Source organism: Erpetoichthys calabaricus, chromosome 7 (assembly GCF_900747795.2).
Source record: "Erpetoichthys calabaricus chromosome 7, fErpCal1.3, whole genome shotgun sequence".
NCBI classification, from domain to species: Eukaryota; Metazoa; Chordata; class Cladistia; order Polypteriformes; family Polypteridae; genus Erpetoichthys; species Erpetoichthys calabaricus.
The window spans coordinates 182,938,282-182,957,779 of NC_041400.2; the positions used below are offsets into that span (position 1 = coordinate 182,938,282).

Consider the following 19,498-nt stretch of genomic DNA (forward strand, 5'->3'; position numbering starts at 1 on the left):
GTTGGGCCCTTGAGCAAGGCTCTTAACCCAAAAATTCCTCCTGGGGTGTTGTACAATGGCTGACCCTGCGCTCTGATCCCCAAAAGTTCATGAGAAAAAGACAATTTCATCTCAGGGATATAACAAAGTATTTCATAACAAAATCAGAAACGGCAGGCAGAAGACCGTTGGTAGCAGTTGTCGCCTGTCATCTGTAATTCAGACAAAAACAAACCGAAGTTTAGTTTGGGCAGAGGAATGCTGCTACAATCCATCCATCCATCCATTTTCCAACCCGCTGAATCCGAACACAGGGTCACGGGGGTCTGCTGGAGCCAATCCCAGCCAACACAGGGCACAAGGCAGGAACCAATCCTGGGCAGGGTGCCAACCCACCGCAGGACACACACAAACACACCCACACACCAAGCACACACTAGGGCCAATTTAGAATCGCCAATCCACCTAACCTGCATGTCTTTGGACTGTGGGAGGAAACCGGAGCGCCCGGAGGAAACCCACGCAGACACTGGAGAACATGCAAACTGCACACAGGGAGGACCCGGGAAGCGAACCCAGGTCCCCAGGTCTCCGAACTGCGAGGCAGCAGCGTTACCCACTGCGCCACCATGCCGCCGCAACAATCCTAAACTTGAAAAAAAAGTGATATATGAAATAAAGAAATCCCCATTGTTCTTGTAATCTATGAATGAACAAATACAGCTTTTAAATTACTACTCTTAATCTTTGACATGCTGCTGCTGATGTTTTTGATGCAGGCCTTCAACTTCATGTTTGGTCTACAACAGACCAGGCTGCTACAGCCCATATCTTAGTATGTCAAGATAGGCTGCAGGTCCTGTTACCTGCACTAGGAGGACCCAGAAGGGGTGTTACAGATTTGTGGTTTTATTTTGTATTGTGCTTCACTGTTTATTTAAGGTTTACATTCATTATTTACCTGTTTGATGCACTGGCCTTCTTGGCATAATAATTCTTTAAATTTATATAGCACTCTTCTCACTACCCAAAGCACCCTATATAGAGAGTGGGGAGCCACTTCAATCAGCACTAATGTATAGTATCCACATGGATGATGTGAAGGCAGCCATTTTTGCACCAGTATGGCTCTCTAAACATGAACTGTTAGGTGGGGAAGTGGTGTAAGATATCAGACAGCTTCTCTGTCATGCTCTCCTGGGTCATGGACTACCTGACCAACAGACAGCAGTTTGTGAGGCTGAGGGCTTGTGTGTCAGAAATGGTGGTGTGTCATACTGGAGCACCTCAGGGAACCGTCCAGTCTCCCTTTGTGTTTACCCCTCTACACAACAGACTTCCAAGCACAAGACCAGCACTTGCCACCTACACAAATTTTCAGATGACTCCTCCACCACAGGCTACATTAATAATGGAGACGAATTGTAATGCTGGAAGGTTGTAGAGGACTTCATCATGTGATGCAGGGACCTGCAACTCAACATCTGCAAAACAAAAGAGCTGCTATGGAGCCTCTAAAATAGGTCACCATTTCAGGGGGGACGTGAAAGAGCTACAAGTAACCGGGGTTTCACATGAACAGCTAACTGAACTAGTCCGTCAACACAGTGGTGCTGGACTAGAAGGGGCAGAACAGACTGGTTATCCTGAGGAGACTCAGGTCTTTTAATGTGTGCAGCAAGCTGCTGGAAATGTCCGGCTAGTCCATAGTAGCCAGTGTGGTGGTCTCCTGGGGAAGCAGCGTGAGCTCAAAAGAAGCACAATGCCTGAATAAACTTATCAAGAAAGCCTGCTCCATCACGGAGTGAACCCTGGACACACTGGAAGCTGTTGTGCAAAAGAGGACGACAGCAAAATCAGGTACCATCATGAAAAATCCCATCCATGAGACGCTCTCTTGGAGCACTTTTAGCCACAGGCTCATTCCACTATGGTGTGCTAAGAAACGCCTCTGGGGAGGGAGGTCTTTTCCTATCAGGAATTTCAATGCTTCCTCTCAACATACTGGTTAAATTCATTTTGAAATATCTGCACAACATAGATTTATTTTTATTTATTTATTGAATGATTGATTGTATTATTTGTCCTGCAAGTCTGTAACCTTGTTTTATACCTTGTTTCTGCGGCTGCAGGCATGTAAATTTCTCCTTGGGATTAATAAAGTATATCCAATCTAATACTTGCAGTGTCTTTTTGAAATTTTGTGAATCTTTATTGCCTTTCTTTACAAATTATTTTTTAAATATGAAATCAAGGTTTCACTGCAACTGACTGGGGCCCTTGCCAGGGATGTTTTCCTACCTTTGCACTCACTGCTGCTGGGAAGGCCTCTGGCCCTTCTGCAAAACTAAATTTGATTACTGAACAGAAGGAATTTGACAAATGAGGAGACCACTTAGTCCATCAAGGCCGTTTGTTTAGCTAATAGCTAAGCTGTCCCAATATCTCACCCAGATTCTTCTTAAAATTTGTCAAGGTTTTTGCTTCAACACCATGTCTCAGTAGTTTGTTCCAGAGTCCCACAACACTTTGAGTAAGGCCAGAGTTATACTTCACGCGACGCGACGCATGCTGCAGCGGACAATCCTGCTACGCAAGCGTTGAAGTGTTTATAGTTGCGCACATACTTTACGTAAATCTGGAGGAATCTGCCAGGTGGCAGTGCGAGATATTATCACGGTGAGAACATATTCAGCTTCTTTGTGTTGTGAATTGCCTAGAACACCCATTAAATTCCAATGACACTTTACCGCAATATCTCTGAAAAGGATGTTTATTGATTACATCCAGGGATGTGTCCATTCCAGCAAGCATTGGGCACGAGTGAGAAACAATCCCTGGACGAGGCCTCGGCTCATCGCAAGGTGAATACAAGCACACACATACACTAGCATCATTTTAGCAGCACCAAATCTCCAAATCTGCATATCTTTGGAAGGAAAATGGAGCACACTGAGGAAACCCAGCAGGAAAACGTGTAAACTCCAAGCAGGGAATATCAGCAACGCGACTCCCTTCAAGACAGCAGCACTAACGCTCCGCCACTGTGTCACCCCATGTGTGTAATTATTAACAGTATTCATTATTTAAACGAAATTACCGATTTATCTGTAAAATGTAATATACATACTTTAATGCTTTTCATCATGAAAGTGATATGAAGTATAAATCTAAGGATTCTAAATGTGCAGAGAGTTGGAATATCATACATTTAATGTGTTCTGTGTGGCGATCTATTGCTGGCGATTCGCTGCTGTCAGGAGCAGAGGAAGCCCTAGAAAAAAAGATAGCACAGAAGACGGTATGTGAGAATTTTAAAACGTATCGTGTCATTACGATCGGGAATATGCGAACCTTGAATATAAATGTACCATGAATACATCTGTATGTCGGCATTTTGCTTCACCACATCGAACCATTTATCAAATATCGAAGCGCGTACACCGATCTCGTAGGATCCGCAAAGCGGCTTTCTGTCACATGTAGATAGTAAACAGAGACTCTGACGTCACATTCCAACTTTTAGCACACTGCGCCCCCCAACTTTTTGCTGGTACTTCAACTCGCGCACGCGTCGCGTTAATTTCTGAGGACCTGCTCAGAGGACGCATCAAATGAACGCTCAGAACGCGTGGCAGCCATGATGCGGGCGCATACGCGTTCTGAGCGTGAAGTATAAATGTGCCCTAAAGCAGTGCGTCCTGGCTTCAGTTTGAAATGCACTTCCACTTACATCTTTCAGTACGTGATTCACCCTGAAGTTGAAACAATTCTGCTGGATCTACTTTATGAATGCCTTTGAGGATTTGAAATGCCTGGATTAGGTCCCCATGCAGTCTCCTCAGTCCGAGACTAAACAGGTTTAATTCTCCAAGTCTGTCACAGTAGGATGTGTCCTTAAGTCCTTGGATGCACTTGGTGGCTCTCATCTGTATGGCTTCAAGTGCTGTTACATCTTTCTTGTAAATTGGTGACCAGAACTGCACAGAATACTCCAGAAGCCATCTTACTAGTGCATTATATAGTTTTGAGTATAACGTCCCTCAATTTATATTCAATAGTTTTTAAAAAATAACCTAAAGCTCTGAAAATGTAAGCATCAAGAGTAAGTCAAAACTCCTCTTTACTTTATAAGAGGAAAGAGTTTTAATCTACAAATCATATGGCTTGTGCAAGCAATAAAAGGAGGAAGACATTAATAGGAATTAGCTGGTCGGACATGCAAATACAAACTTCACCATACACATGGCCCTACTACTATTACTAATTTCAGGGCCATCTTAACAGCATCACAGGCCCCCAGGAAATGTAGTGCACTGGGGGCCCTGTTCTGAAAGCAAAACCAAAAGGTACATAGGCCCCCAGCCTGTGCCCATTGTGCCCATACGTTAAGACAGCCCTGACTGATTGACTTTCAATGCAAGAGTGTACAATTTTGGTTCTGGAGGTCTGCAGATGCTTTCATTCCAAATAGCTTCTTAATTAGAAACAAAATATTTAGGTGTATAGAACTGGCTGTTTTGTTAGATATTCTGCAGCATCAAAAATTTCTTCCAACATATAATTTACTTTTCTTCTGGGGGGTGGGGGTTGGTGTTTGGGGGACTAACAAAATGTCCTGAGAAGGATTAGGACACCTCACTTATTTCTTTGAAGCAATTTCACTCTTCACTTTTCTTTCTTTATTAAAAAGCCTAATGATGAAAATTGCACCAATTTAGCTTAATAGCTGCTATTAACTGGTGGTTAATTTAATTGCTTTCTGGTTAATTAAATAAGGCACGGAAAATTGTAGACAAGCAGGTGATTTAAGGCAAACAAGAAAAAAAAATACAAAACAAAGTCCCGTTTTTGCGTTAAATTTCAAGGCTGCAATAAGAGTCTTCCTACCTTAATAAAAGAACAAGTGTCTGTGCGCCCATCCAGTTAGTTTTTGTCACTTTAATAGGCCATTTGGCGCGGGATTCATAAAAGCAGTGCTAATGTTTGTGACGCCCCATCTGTTAAAATGAAAAAGCTGGGCACTTTATTACTACCTGCATTATAAAATACATTCAAATAGATGGTACACTGCAAACGCTGAATACGCCATGCTCTACATTAATTACTTAGATTTCAAGCCATCTTAGATGGGCAGCATGGATAGTGAGGATTTAAAAGTAAAAGTCATATTTGTTATTCGTTTCTGGGAGCAGAAAATTAGAGCTAGAAAGGACAACCTGATAAAACAAGCCATTCAGTTAACAAAGAACAAGAGCTTTCAGTCGATTGTGGCTTCCAGGACCAGAATTGTCCACCCCTGCTCTACTGTAGTGGTGTAAAAAAAATATCAATACACTTGAGTACTGCAATAGTATGTTTTTTGATAGTACATCGATTCTCAAAAACATATTATTAATTTTTAATTACTAGTTTACATTCAAAGATTCAAGGAACACACTTCATTTTGCGTTGTGTTTAAACCCCCGATCGTAAGATACTGTAGCAGCTAACGTAAAAACAACATAAATTAAGACAGAAAATAGCGTAAGGGTTGATGTATGTAGGCTGGCAGACAACATGGATCATGCAGTGACAAACTGAGCTGACTAGTAGCACGACAACCGACGGCTGAATCCAGTGGAGTTAGACCGGCTCCAGCGGCGTACAGAGCGGAAGTGCAGGCTCATTTTGGATTTCATAATAAAGAGATTGACAAGAGCCATGCCGTGTGCAAATTGCACCATGCCAAAATCAAATATTCAGGGAACACAACGAATCTGAAAGCACACTTAGCAAGACACCATTCTGATGTACAGATAAAAGGTGCAGCAAATGGCAAGCATTAAAAAAGTGGGTGCCTCTCAAATCACCAAGGGCTCGTTTATACTTCAAACTCAGAACGTGTATGTGCACGCATCATGGCTGCCACACGTTCCCAGCGTTCATGTCACGTGTCCTCTGAGCAGGTCCTCAGAAATTAATGCAACGAATGCACGAGTTGCATTACCAGCAAAAAGTCAGGGGGCACAGTGTGATAAAAGTTGGAATGTGACGTCAGAGTCCCTGTTTACTATCTACATGTGACAGAAAGCTGCTTTGAGGATCCTACGAGATCGGTGTGTGCACTTCAATGTTTGATGAATGGTTCGATGTGGTGAAGCAAAATGCTGACATATGGATGCATTTGTGGTGCTTTTATTTCAAGCATTGCATATTCCCCCATGATACGATACGTTTTAAAAGTCTCACATACCGTCTTCTATGCCGTCTTTTTTTTTGGGGCTTCCTCCTGACCTGACAAGAGCGGCAAACAGCAATAGATCACCACACAGAACACATTAAATGTATAATATTCCAACTCTCCGCACATTTAGAATCCTTAGATTTATACTTGGTATCACTTTCATGATGAAATGCATTAAAGTATGTATGTTACTTTTTACAGATAAATTGTTAATTTCATTTAAATAATTAATACTGTTAATAATTACACACATGGGGGTGGCACGGTGGCGGAGCGGTAGCACTGCTGCCTCTCAGGGAGTCACGTCGCTGATATTCCCTGCCTGGTGTTCTCATGTTTTCCTGCTGGGTTTCCACAGTGTGCTCCAGTTTCCTTCTAAAGATATGCAGATTGGGTGACACTAAAATGACGCCAGTGTATGTGTGAGTGCTTGTATTCACCTTGCGATGAGCTGATGCCCCATCCAGGGATTCTTTCTGCCTCATGCCCAATGCTTGCTGGAATGGACACATCTCTGGATTGATGGATTTAATCATTAAACATCCTTTTCAGAGATATTACGGTAAGGTGTCATCGGAATGTAATGGGTGTTCCAGGCAATTCACAACACAGAGAAGCCGAACCTGTTCTCACCATGATAATATTTTGCACTGCCACCTGGTGGATTCTACCAGATTTACGTAAAGTACGCGCACAAGTATAAACAGTAAAACACTTGCGTAGCAGAAGCGTCCGCTGGAGCACGCGTCACATGAAGTATAAACCTGGCCTAATGGAACAAGTTCAAACACCAAAGTTAGCACAGACCTCAACTTGTGCAAACAAAATAACTTGCTCAATACTCTATTTCATTTGCAAAGATATGCGCCCTCTGAGCATTGTAGAGAGTGAAGGCTTCCGAAATATGGTGAATGCAATGAAGCCTTGTTACACCATACCCTCCTGACAACACATCACTGACATCACTGTGCCCAAGTTGTAAGAGGAGGTAAAAATGATGGTACTGGAATCTCTCAGCTCCACCGCAGGAGACATTGTTACCGCAGAGAGAAGGGTTCTGAATGCTGGGCATGTTGACCACCAGCTCATCTTACTCCACAATAACACTGACATTAAAAAATAAACACTGACATACATACAAACTGTAACAACATGTGCAATCCAAGTTTAGGATCTAAAAATGTTCACTATCAATATATACATATTTTCTTACATTTGTTTACTATTTTCTTTAGAAATCCTGCAAGCTGTTTTAATTTTCACTGATATAGGCAGATGTAGTTTCTTTTTTCAAATTGCAGAAAATATAGTGTTATGATGTTGGATGTTACAGAGACAATGCATTTTCTTTTAGTAACCACTTCAGATTGAAAAATTTAAAAATGGCCTATATACTACAATAGAATGTAAACCTTTGAAGCAGAATTTAATACAGTCCTGATCAAAAGTTTAAGACCACTTGAAAAATGGCAAAAAATCATATTTTGCATGGTTGGATCCTAACAAGGTTCCAAGTAGAGCTTCAACATGCAACAAGAAGAAATGGGAGTGAGACAAAACATTTGTTGAGCATGCAATTTAATGAAAACAACGATTAAACTGAAACAGGCTGTTTTACAGCTGATCAAAAGTTTAAGACCACACCTCCAAAAAAACCCATAAACCCCCCAAAACAGAAATCAAACTTCCAAACATGAACTCAGTACTGAGTAGCTCCACCTTTATTGTTGATCACTTCAAAAATTCGTTGCGGCATGCTTGATGCAATCGTTTCCATGAGGTGAGTGGGAACATTTCTCCAAGTGGTAAGAACCACTCGCAGAAAGTTCAAAATGACACATTTCAGACCTAAGCATATGGGCATCATTTATACAGTCCTGATCAAAAGTTTAAGACCACTTGAAAAAGCAGGATGGGCCAAAAGAGTGATGTTATTCTCCTGGAAGAAGTCCCTTGTCCTGCGGGCATTGTGTACTGTAGCGTTGTCCTGTTGAAAAACCCAGTTGTTACCACACAGACGAGGGCCCTCAGTCATGAGGAATGCTCTGTGCAACATCTGGACATAGCCAGCGGCCGTTTGACACCCCTGCACTTCCCGAAGCTCCATTGTTCCACTGAAGGAAAAAGCACCCCAGACCATTATGGCGCCCCCTCCACTGTGGCTTGTAGAAAACATCTCAGGTGGGATCTGCTTGTCATGCCAGTAATGTTGGAAACCATCAGGACCATCAAGGTTACATTTTTTCTCATCAGAGAATAAAACTTTCTTCCACCTTTGAATGTCCCATGTTTGGTGCTCTCTTGCAAAGTCCAAACGAGCAGTTCTGTGGCTTCAAGGAGACGAGGTCTTTGAAGACGTTTTTTGTTTTTGAAGCCCTTCAGTCTCTGATGCCGTCTGATGGTTATGGGGCTGCAGTCAGCACCAGTAACGGCCTTAATTTGGGTCGAGGATCGTCCAGTGTCTTGACGGACAGCCAATTGGATCCTCCAGCTCTGTGCTGGTGAAATTTTTTTGGGTCTTCCACATGACTTTTTTGTTCCATAACCCTCAGGATCATTTAAGAAATTCCAAATGACTGTCTTACTGCGTCCCACCTCAGCAGCGATGGCGCGCTGTGAGAGACCCTGCTTATGCAGTTCAACAACCCGACCACGTTCAAAAAGGGAGAGTTTTTTTTTGCCTTTGCCATCAGAACGTGTGACTACCTGACAGAAAATGACAATGAATCCACATCTTTGCACAGATTTGGCCTTTTAAAGGCATGTGGTCCTAAAATTTTGATCAGCTGTAAAACAGCCTGTTTCAGTTTAATCGTTGTTTTCATTAAATTGCATGCTCAACAAATGTTTTGTCTCACTCCCATTTCTTCTTGTTGCATGTTGAAGCTCTACTTGGAACCTTGTTAGGATCCAACCATGCAAAATATGATTTTTTGCCATTTTTCAAGTGGTCTTAAACTTTTGATCAGGACTGTATATACACTGTCTGAATTTATATGTAACAGTGTTGGATTTGTTTTAATTTTCTCAATTTGTTTACCTAAAGAATCCTGCAAGCACTTATTTCTTACTGATATACTGTAAACAAATGTTAATGCCTTTGTTCAGATTACAGTGCTATGATGTTATGCATTTTCTTATAAACTACTTGAAACATAGTGTGGCATACTGTGAACCTTTAAAGCAGGATCAAAAAGCACAGCGATATAGGAACATGTTAATTCCTTTCCACAGAATGCACAAAAAGTATTGCTATGATGTCTGAAGTTATAGGGACTGTGATAAATGCAGCTGCAGATCCCACTGTTCTAATTGCATAAAAAGTATTTTTTAAGCATATAGTGGTGTGTTCTTTACACTATGATAGTTTTCCTAAAATTAGATTTAAAAAAATTGCAATATATCACCTTGCTTACATTATTGCAATATATTGAATCGTAAACCCTGTATTATGATACATATCATATCGCAAAATTCTTGCCAATACACAGCCCTACTCTACTGGAACAGGAGGAAAAAACAAGGAGCATCAATGTAACTGTTCCTATAATAGTGAGTGGATTCTGACCAATTCATTGCCATTCTCATTCTACTTGACTTGGGAGTCCTGCTGTGATGCATTCACACCAGCATGCGAGACAAACAGCTTAAGATAGTCCTCACAGTGGATCTAAAAAGTGTCACCACCAGCAGCAGACCCACCACCATTCACACTGTCCCACATCACCGCCACAACCTTTGACATTCATCTGCACATTTACGGTGGTCTTCCACATTAGCTATCCTTGCAAATGTTGGTCGACAATGGGTTTACTTACTTTAAGCTTCACAAACTGAATGTTTTTAGCCATTACCTGTTGGCCCACTGGCCATATGAACTCTTAAGAACTTAAAGGAATATGCCATTCTAAAATTGAATATATTTTTTATTTTAAACTGTGGTTTGTGGTGATGGCTGTTCATGAGTACATTAAACATTTTTCTCAGCCATCACTGCAAAAAAAATGAGGCAAGTAAAAAAAAAAAAAAAAAAAAATGATCAGTTTTGGTTGGAGTATTTATTTAATGGCTTCTTCTACGCATGTACATAAATGGCATAACAGCTAAATTTATTATTATTTTGTTTTTTAACCACAGTCCAGTGCGCTGTTAACATACAGTGCAGTTTCCTTTATTTGCTGTAATATGTGCAGATCATGCAGGGCTTAAAGTCAATGAACACCACAATATTAAAAAAAAATAATAATGAACTGCACTCGACAAGAGGTGGCACAGCAGACTACTGATTAGTATTGCTGCCACACAGGACTCTGGTTTTCCCTCCCACATCTCCAAAAAAAAAAAAAACATTCATTCAGGTTAGGTTAACTGGCATTTCTTAATTGGCCCCAATGGGAGTTAAGTGTGAATGTGTGTGTCCTGCGATAACCTGGTAACATGTTTGGGGTCACTTCCTGTCTTGTGCCTACTGCTATAGAAATAGACTCGGCCTTCCTCTCGGACCCTAAACTGAATTACAAGTATCTGAGAATATTAACACATATGAACTAAAGCAGAAAAAAAAAGTAAAATGTATGAAAACAAAACACATCCTCACAGGTAGATTAGAGAACCCTCAATTCAAAAATGGAACGGACTGAATTGATGATCCTGGAAGACAGAAGAGTGGCCATGTTACCGACGGTCTGGGTTTTTTTTGTCCAGATTCATTGGTTTTCCTCACAACGTTTCAAGGCAAATTAATTTCACTGGCAACTCTAAACTGCCCTGGTGAGAGTGATTGTGGGTGGATGCCCATACATGCAAGTGGCAGAGGCAACGTGCCCAGTTAATTCCTGTCTTTCACCCCATGCTGCCTGGAAAGGTCCCAGCTTCCCATGACGCAATCCAAGGTTAGACAATCATTGGTGTGATTGAGAAAACATGGCAGCATAGTTGGTACTCACCAGGAACAACTATCAGATCACAATCTATCCATCCATGGTAGTCAGTTGTATCATTGTTTATTGAATTGACCTAACAATACCTCATGTTTTGTACTTTCCTGCTGCAAACAAATGTTCCCCTAGGATAACAAAGTCTATCTATCTATCTATAGATAGATAGATAGATAGATAGATAGATATACAGATAGATATTTATATATAGATAGATAGATATTTATATGTAGATATATCTATATATCTACATATATCTAGAACTATACATCTAAATACACACATACTCCACTGGTGAAAAGTTTTAGTACACCTCAGCTTTTTCAGTTTTTATGAAAATGCTCACAGTTTAATACCTTACTGTTTCATGATATCAAGGCACAGAACAAATAAACAAAGGCAAATAAAAAAAATAATTGAAATAATCATTGAGTGAACAAAATTTGATTCATCAATGCAGCCTGCACCTTATGCAGATTTAACAGCCAAACTGGTAACCCTTTTGATTCAGATTGCCAGTCACTCTGCGCAAGTCACCAACTCCGCCTCGGGCAAAAGACCTCCAGACCATCACACTTCCTTCTCCATGTTTGGACAGTTGGTGTCACAGAGTGAGGACCCATCCTGTCACCGACTCGACGGCGTATTAACACCCTGCGTGATGAACCAAACATTTCAGATTATGATTCATCGGTCCAGAAGACTTTCTTCCAGTCTGCAGTAGTCCACAGCTGATATTTCAAGGCCCGATTTTGTCCTTTAAGGAATGGCTTTCTCACTGCCACTCGCCCTGTCAGACCTGCAGCACAAAGTCACAGTAGAGACTGACATTTGCTTTTGTTGACCTGCACTGTTAAGCTGTGCTTGAAGCTGTTGTGCTATGAGGCGCCTGTGACCCTCAGAAACTTGACTTGTAACTTTGCCTCTGCCAGATCTCATCCTCTCAGTTTCTTCCAGTTGCCTTTGGATTGTGTAGGACACCACTGGACTCACCGACACTTGGATTTTTATTGCAGTTTCTGTGAATGGAAGGCCTACACTTCTAAGGGTAATAATGCTCTGTCTCATTTAATTTAATTGCCAATTTCTTGCCATATTTCAGAGGGTGTAGTAACTCAGTCTGTTCCAACTCTGCTTTAAGACACACAGAGGACTTTTCAGTAATCAACACATGTTGGGACACCTGTGCAAATTGTTTGCTTCAAAGCACATGGCTTCATTTATTCGAATTTCTGCAGAACATCTGTAAGTTGTAACCTGTTAGTTGTTCCCTGAAGAACAATATTTGGAGATTTCCTTTTTTTTTTCAATTTTTGCTAAACTAAACTCTAAACCTCTGGCAATTTACTGCTTACCTTTTCACCACTTTAGGTCATTCATTGCATTTCAACTAATTTGAAGAACTGGGAAAAATTAAGGTGTTCTAAAACTTTAGACTGTTAGCGTATACTCCAATGTCTGTCTTGTCTGTCACAGGATTACTTGTGAACCAATGGAGCTAGAACCTTGATCTTAAAAGTTTATGACCTGATGCATTCTGCAAATTGAAAAAATTTTACTGGTGGGGAGAAAAGTTTATTGTAATTAAAGGACACTCCCCGCAAGCCCATCTATTGATAACCCCCCCCAAGCCATGGTAAAAATGTGTTCACAATTTATAATCGAGTGTGAATTCTTGCACTGAGAGTTTACTGCTGTTTACATCTGACCTCCTGTAACATTTTATTAGAACCTTACGTGCGTGTGTTTCACTAGTCTAAAAGAATTTAGGAAATTTTTCACACCTTGCACTGCATCAGCTGTCCCTCACAGACTACAAATGCAAACATCCTTATGCCACAGTTCTTTCAAGCCTGGAAGGCAAAGTCTCACTCTACTGAAAAATTACATAACGTGCTCTGATGAGAGGAGACTGAGAGAGACAAGTGTCAAATGCAGAGTAAACTACATAAAATAGATGATGATGCACAAGAATATCACCAGTACAGAAAAGTGGAAACCCATCACAAGATGCAGTTACCGAACGAAAGCACTGGGAGCTTTTTAGGAGCTTATTAACTATGGAAGTAGCAAGATGGCCTGGGTTGACCCTCCAACTAGGGTCTCCCCTTCTACCAGGCACACAGCATGTGGAGGAGGACTTCGATTCTTATTAAAGCACTAAAGAGTTAACAGGAAGTCCATCAAGAATTTTAAGCCGGATTTAAAAAAATAAAAAAAAGACAGTAGGGGTCTCTAGGTGGTAGGGTGCCCACTTAAAAAAAAATAATAATAACGGAGCACGGGGTCTCCTTCTGAAGATGCAAGTGAGAGGAATTATTCACCCATCGCACGGCTTTCGCTCTTCATAACGGGGCCGAGCGGGTACTTGGACCTACATAACGCTGCAAGACCACCCCCCATATTAACCCCACCATTTCAACTTTGTCTCACAGATCGATCCCAACCCCCAACTTTCCATGTCTGAATTGATTATAAACGACAAAAAAGCAGAAGTGTAAATAGTGTCTCGTGCGTTTTTTTAAGGGGAGGGGTGGGGGGGGAAATCAACCTCCTCTCACCCAGTCAAGTCGCCGTGTTGAGCGGAGCGCTGACAGCCGCAAGTCGGACCACACGTCCCCTCAGCTCCGGTACTGCCTGAACCCCGCAACGGCAAGAAAAGCCGAGCCCCCTCACTGTCAGTGCAGGGCCTGTGGTCGCCATATATACACACAGCTTCAGACGTACAGACAGCCAAACAGAACACTTGCTCTCACCAACGCGCACAGCATGCACATACCACCAGAGAAAAGAGCCACCCGAACAATGGGGATCCGTGCAAACCGCTGACGACCTCCCCCCTTCACCTCCACCTCCACCCTCCTTCCTCAGCCCACTCCTGTCGAGAGTTTGTACAACTGACCTGTATGGAAGTCCAAAATATAGATGCAGTCCGTACGTTCGAGAACCTCAATCCGAGTTAAATCCACTTTGGGTAAAACAAAGAGACGAAAATGTCCGGGCAATCCCGAGTCAAACCGAGCGAGAGCGCGAGGCACGTGGCGCGCATGCGCGGGAGGTGAGCTGCCCCGGGGGGAAACGACGAGGAGGAGGAGGAAGAAGAAGAAGCAGGAGGAATAAAGAAGAGCGGAGGGGGGTGAGAAACGCGTGGAGGCAACAGTTTGCAAGCCAGTCTCATGAGATAAAGGACACTTTCGTCATGATCAGTTAGGGATTTGGTTTTTTTCTTACAAACGGGGATCGGGTTGTGACTCTTAGATGCGACAGGTCTTCATTTCGATTACGAGAAACCAAAGAACAAGCCCTTCCCAGTCAGGATGAAGACTATATTAGCTCAATTGAAAAAATTCTTACTTGTTTATTCATAGAAACAATACATTATATGTCAAATTTCTGTATTGATGGAACCATTTCTACTTGTGTAAATAAAACGCTTGCTTTTTTTGTTTCATCTTCAATAGTGGAGCGTCTGCCGTTAATAATAATAAGTTTTATTTATGTTCATACACTCAAGGACACTTTACAATTCAATACACACATTAACAAGACAGTTAGAAGTTTTGGACGTGGCTTAGATAAAAAGATACATTGATGGATAGTACTTTATTTGTCCCAAATCGAGGTTTAGACTTTACAAAAGCTCAAGAATTATAAAAGTATTATAAGAACAACTGCCCCCTTGAAACACATTCATGAATTACAGAAAAGAAGAAAAACTTTGGACTTCAATGAAGATAAGAGAGCAGTCACTGTAAGGTGCTATAAAGACATAATAATAATAATACTTCACATTTATATGGCACTTTTCTCACTACTCAAAGTGCTTTTTATAGTGAGAGAGGAGCCACTTCAACCACCACTAATGTGTAGCATCCACGTGGATGATGTGATGCCAGCCATTTAGCTATTAGGTGGTGATGTGGTGACAGTCAGTTAGCCAGTTAGAGACAGGGGATGATTAAAGGGGCCAGGCTGACTAGGCCATGGTGGGCAATTTAAACAGGACCTTGGGATGCATCCAACTTTTTATGAAGGATGCTAAGGGGTCTTTTATGACCACTGAGAGTTCAGGGCATCAGTTTTACATCCAAATCGTATTATGTGAGATCATCTACCGTTAAATTCTGCTCTGTACTTGTAATGTTTTTATTGTACTATTATATTGTAATGATGATTATTTGTGTTCTATTCTGTGTATTGTATTGTATTGACCCCCTTCTTTTTGACACCCACTGCACACCCAACCTACCTGGAAAGCCTCTTAGAACTGCCTTTCCCAAGGTTTCTTCCATTTTTTTCCCTACTAGGGTTTTTTTTTTGGGGGGGGGGTTTCCTTGTCTTCTTAGAGAGTCAAGGCTGGGGGGATGTCAAAAGGCAGGGCCTGTTAAAGCTCATTGCGGCACTTCTTGTGCAATTTTGGGCTATACACAAATAAATTGTATTGTATTGTACGTCTCATACAAGGTACGGCACCATTTTTACAGTACAGTATCCTTGTCACTGCCCTGGGGCATTGGAATCCACATTCAGACTACGGGGTAAGTGCCCCCTGCTGGCCTCACCATCGCCTCTTCCAGCAGCAATCCAAGCTTTTCCTAGATGGTCTCTGATACAAGTACTGGCTGGGCCCAAACCTCCTTAGCTCCAGGTGGATGACCTGTTCTGAACTGCACATGGAATGGCTGAAGGAGTCCCAAAAGTGCTTCATCACTCACTTGTCTTGAATCTGGAACAAGGTACCCAGACGTGTGGTTGAAGTAGAAACCTTCACAACCATTAAGAAGCATCTGGATGAGATACTGGGACAGCTTAGCTACAGCACTGTCCATGATGTTTGGGACAAAGACACATTTTTACCTTGACTTACTTCTCTGCTCCACAATTTAAAATTACAAATCAAACAATTCAGACATAGTTAAAGTTCACATTGCTGACTTTCATTTAACAGGATTTGCATACACTTCGGTCACACCATGTGGAAATGACTATACTTTTTCTGCATGGTCCCCCCATTTCAGGGCACCATAATGTTTGGGACAATTGATGTGTTTCATGGCTTCATAAGATACCTCGGCTTGCTTCTACCCCTTGGAGTCTGTAATTGCCACTGTACAACGTGAGGACTAGAGCTGTACCAATTAAACTCAAAGAAGCCATTATGAGGCTGAGAAACCAGAATTAAGCCATCAGAGACATCAGTAAAACCTTAGGATGACCTAAGTCAATTATCTGGAATATCATGAAGAAAAAAGAACACACTGGTGAGCTCAGTAATCACAAAGGGACTGTTGGACCAAGGAAAACCTCCACTGCTGAAGACAGAGGAATCCTCACTATGGTCAAGAAAAAGCCCCAGACGCCTGTCTGACAGATCAGAAACAGTCAACAGGGGGCCAATGTGTGTGTGTCAGAGACGACTATCAGCAGAAGACTTCATGAATAGAAACACAGAGTCCACACTGCAAGACCCCATAAAAACAGGGTGGCCAGATTACAGTTTGTGAAAAAGGACTTCAAAGAGCCTGCAGAATTTTGAAAAAAGTTCTTGTGGACAAATGAGGCAAAGATGAACCTCATCAGAGTGATGGCAAGAGCAAAGTGTGGAGACGAAAAGGAACTGCCAAAGATCCAAAGCAGACCACCTCATCTGTGCTGGGGTGTTATGGCTTGGACATGTATGGCTGCCGCAGGTCCTGGCACACTTCTCTTCATGGATGATGGAACTACTGACGGCAGTGGCTCAATGAATTCTGAGGTGTGTAGAAACATCTAATCTGCTCAGGTTTCAATAAAGGCCTCCAAACTAATTGGATGGCGCTTCATCCTACAGCAAGATAATGACCCAAACATATTGCTAAGCCAAAATAGCAGTTTAGCAAAGCTAAAAAATGAAAAATTATAGAATGGCCAATCCAGTCACCCAATTTAAATCAAACTTCTGAGGAGAAAACTCAAGCGGACAATCTCCAGAAATAATCAGGAGCTGAAAATGGCTGCATTAGAGGAATGGCAGAGCATCACCAGAGAAGATCTTTAGCACCTGATGTCTGTGAATCGCAGACTTCAGGCAGTCATTGCATGCAAAGGATATGAGACAAAGAACTAATATGACGGCTTTAATAGACCTGCCATTGCTGTGTCACAAAGATTGTGGTGCCCTGAAATGGTGGGGGGACCACGTAGAACAAGTGTTGTGTGACCCAAATGTATGCAAATCCCCTTAAATGAAAGTCTGCAATGTGCACTTTAATCAGGTCTGAATCGTTTGATTTGCAATTTTAAACTCTGGAACAGAGGGGTAAATCAAGGAAAAAAATGTGTCTTTGCCCCAAACATCATGGTGGGCACTCTATATTCTGAGGACTGATGCCTTGCAGCTCTAGAACAGGGGTGGGCAGATTCAGTCCTGGAGGGCCGCAGTGGCTGCAGGTTTTTGCTCCAACCCAGTTGCTTAATAAGAAGCCCTTATTGCTCAAGTAAAACTTCAGCTTCACTTTAGTTGTCTCGCTCGTTAAGATTTTGAACCCTTGTTGCTTATTTTAGTCTTAAACAGCTGTATTCTTGGTTTTTAATTGCTCCTAATTAGCAATACCATGCAAATGACAAAAGAGACCAGCATTTCTCCATTTAGCTTGTTTTCATTTACACCTGTGTGTATTTAGCACACACTATTTGGTTTAATTAAATACTTGGAAGGAAAGTGAAGAGAAAAAAGTGAAGCACTGAGAATTACTCATCTGTTTTAGACTTCAGATCATTTGGATGATATCCTTAGAAAGGAAAATAAATCTAGGATATGAGAATGACCTGACATGGCAGAGTTAAAGCACTAACAAGCCATGCAATTAAATAATTGACAAGGATTGTTTTTTAATTAAGCAACTGGGTTGGAACAAAAACCTGCAACCACTGCGGCCCTCCAGGACTGAATCTGCCCACCCCTGCTCTAGAAGACTGCATGGGGCTTTGAAGCTCAAGCCTGTTGGGGTCTGTGGCCACCACCAGGGGGCACCTGGACAATTCCGGATCCGTGGTCTGCAGCACTTCCACCATACCCGGGAGTGCTGCTGGAACTTGATTGAGGAACACCTGGAGCACTTCCGGGTGTGGTATAATAGAGGCTGCCTCACTCCACTCGGTGAAAGAAAGAAAGAAAAGATAAGGACTGAGTTATTGTGGAGATTTCTGTATAAAATTAAATAAAATAAAATAAAACGTGTGTGTTTGGGGACATTCTGGGGGCATCCTTCCACAATGAAAGCATTGTTCTAGACTAATTATAGTAGTCCTCTTTGTAAATTTTTGTAATCTACGTATCTTAACATCAGAACAAAGCCCATCTCCTCAGCATCAGGTACAAGTCATAAACCATGCCGGGGCAGAGTGCCAGCAGCTGAATGTATATAAGTGCATGTATAATTATAAAATACTATACACACACACACACACACTACTTATCAAATGTTTTACAACACCTCAGCTATTCCAGTTTTTCTTCAAATTTAAATGTTGAAATGTAACAAATGACCTAAAAAGGTCAGCAGAGTTGGAATAGATTGTGTTAATACACCCTCTGAAGTACAACTTGGAGAATATTCCAGTGATAATGGCAAGAAAATGGCAAATAACAAATGAAATGAGACAGAGCGTAATTACCCTTAGAAGTGTAGGCCTTTCTTTTAGGGAAATTGCAAAAAATTCAAAGTGTCAATGACTCCAGTGGTGTCCTACACAATCCAAAGGCAACTGGAAACTGGAAGAAACTCTAATAAGAAGAGATCTGGTAGAGCCAAAGTCACAAGCCTATCAGAAGACGAGTTTCTGAGGGTCACCAGCCTGTGTGATGGGCACCTCACAGAACAACAGCTTCAAGCACAGCTTAGCAGTGGTGGAAAAACGCAAGTGTGAGTTTGTACTGTGAAGAGGAGACTTTGTGCTGCAGGTTTGACAGGGTGAGTGGCAGCAAGAAAGCCATTCCTTAAAGGACAAAATAAGGCCTTGAAATACCAGCTGTGGACTACTGCAGACTGGAAGAGAGTCTTATGGACTGATGAATCCAAATGTGAAATTTTCAGTTTATCATGCAGGGTGTTTGTACGCCTTTGAATTTGTGAAAGGATGGTTCCTTAGTGTATGAAACCAGCTGTCCAACATGGAGGAGGAAGTGTGGTGGTCTGGGGGTCTTTAGCTGGAGGCAGAGTCAGTGACTTGCACAGAGTGACTGGCATTCTGAATCAAAAAGGTTACCACAGTCTGGCTGTTATATCAGCAAAAGGGGGCTACTTTGATGAAACACAGATCTGAATCAAGTTTTGTACACTTGATGATTCTTTGGATTATTTTTATTTGTAATTGT

The 19,498-nt window shown here is 41.8% G+C and overlaps 1 protein-coding gene across 1 annotated transcript in view; it reads right to left on the reverse strand.

The window, feature by feature from the left end:
* The window catches only part of LOC114654937 (polycomb group RING finger protein 3), a 333,228-nt gene extending 319,003 nt beyond the window's left edge, over nt 1-14,225 (reverse strand). Inside the window, exon 1 of the mRNA XM_028805809.2 lies at nt 14,045-14,225. The gene's annotated coding sequence lies outside the window, so the exon portion shown is untranslated. The remainder of the gene's footprint in view (nt 1-14,044) is intronic.
* Between the last annotated feature and the right edge of the window lie 5,273 nt (nt 14,226-19,498).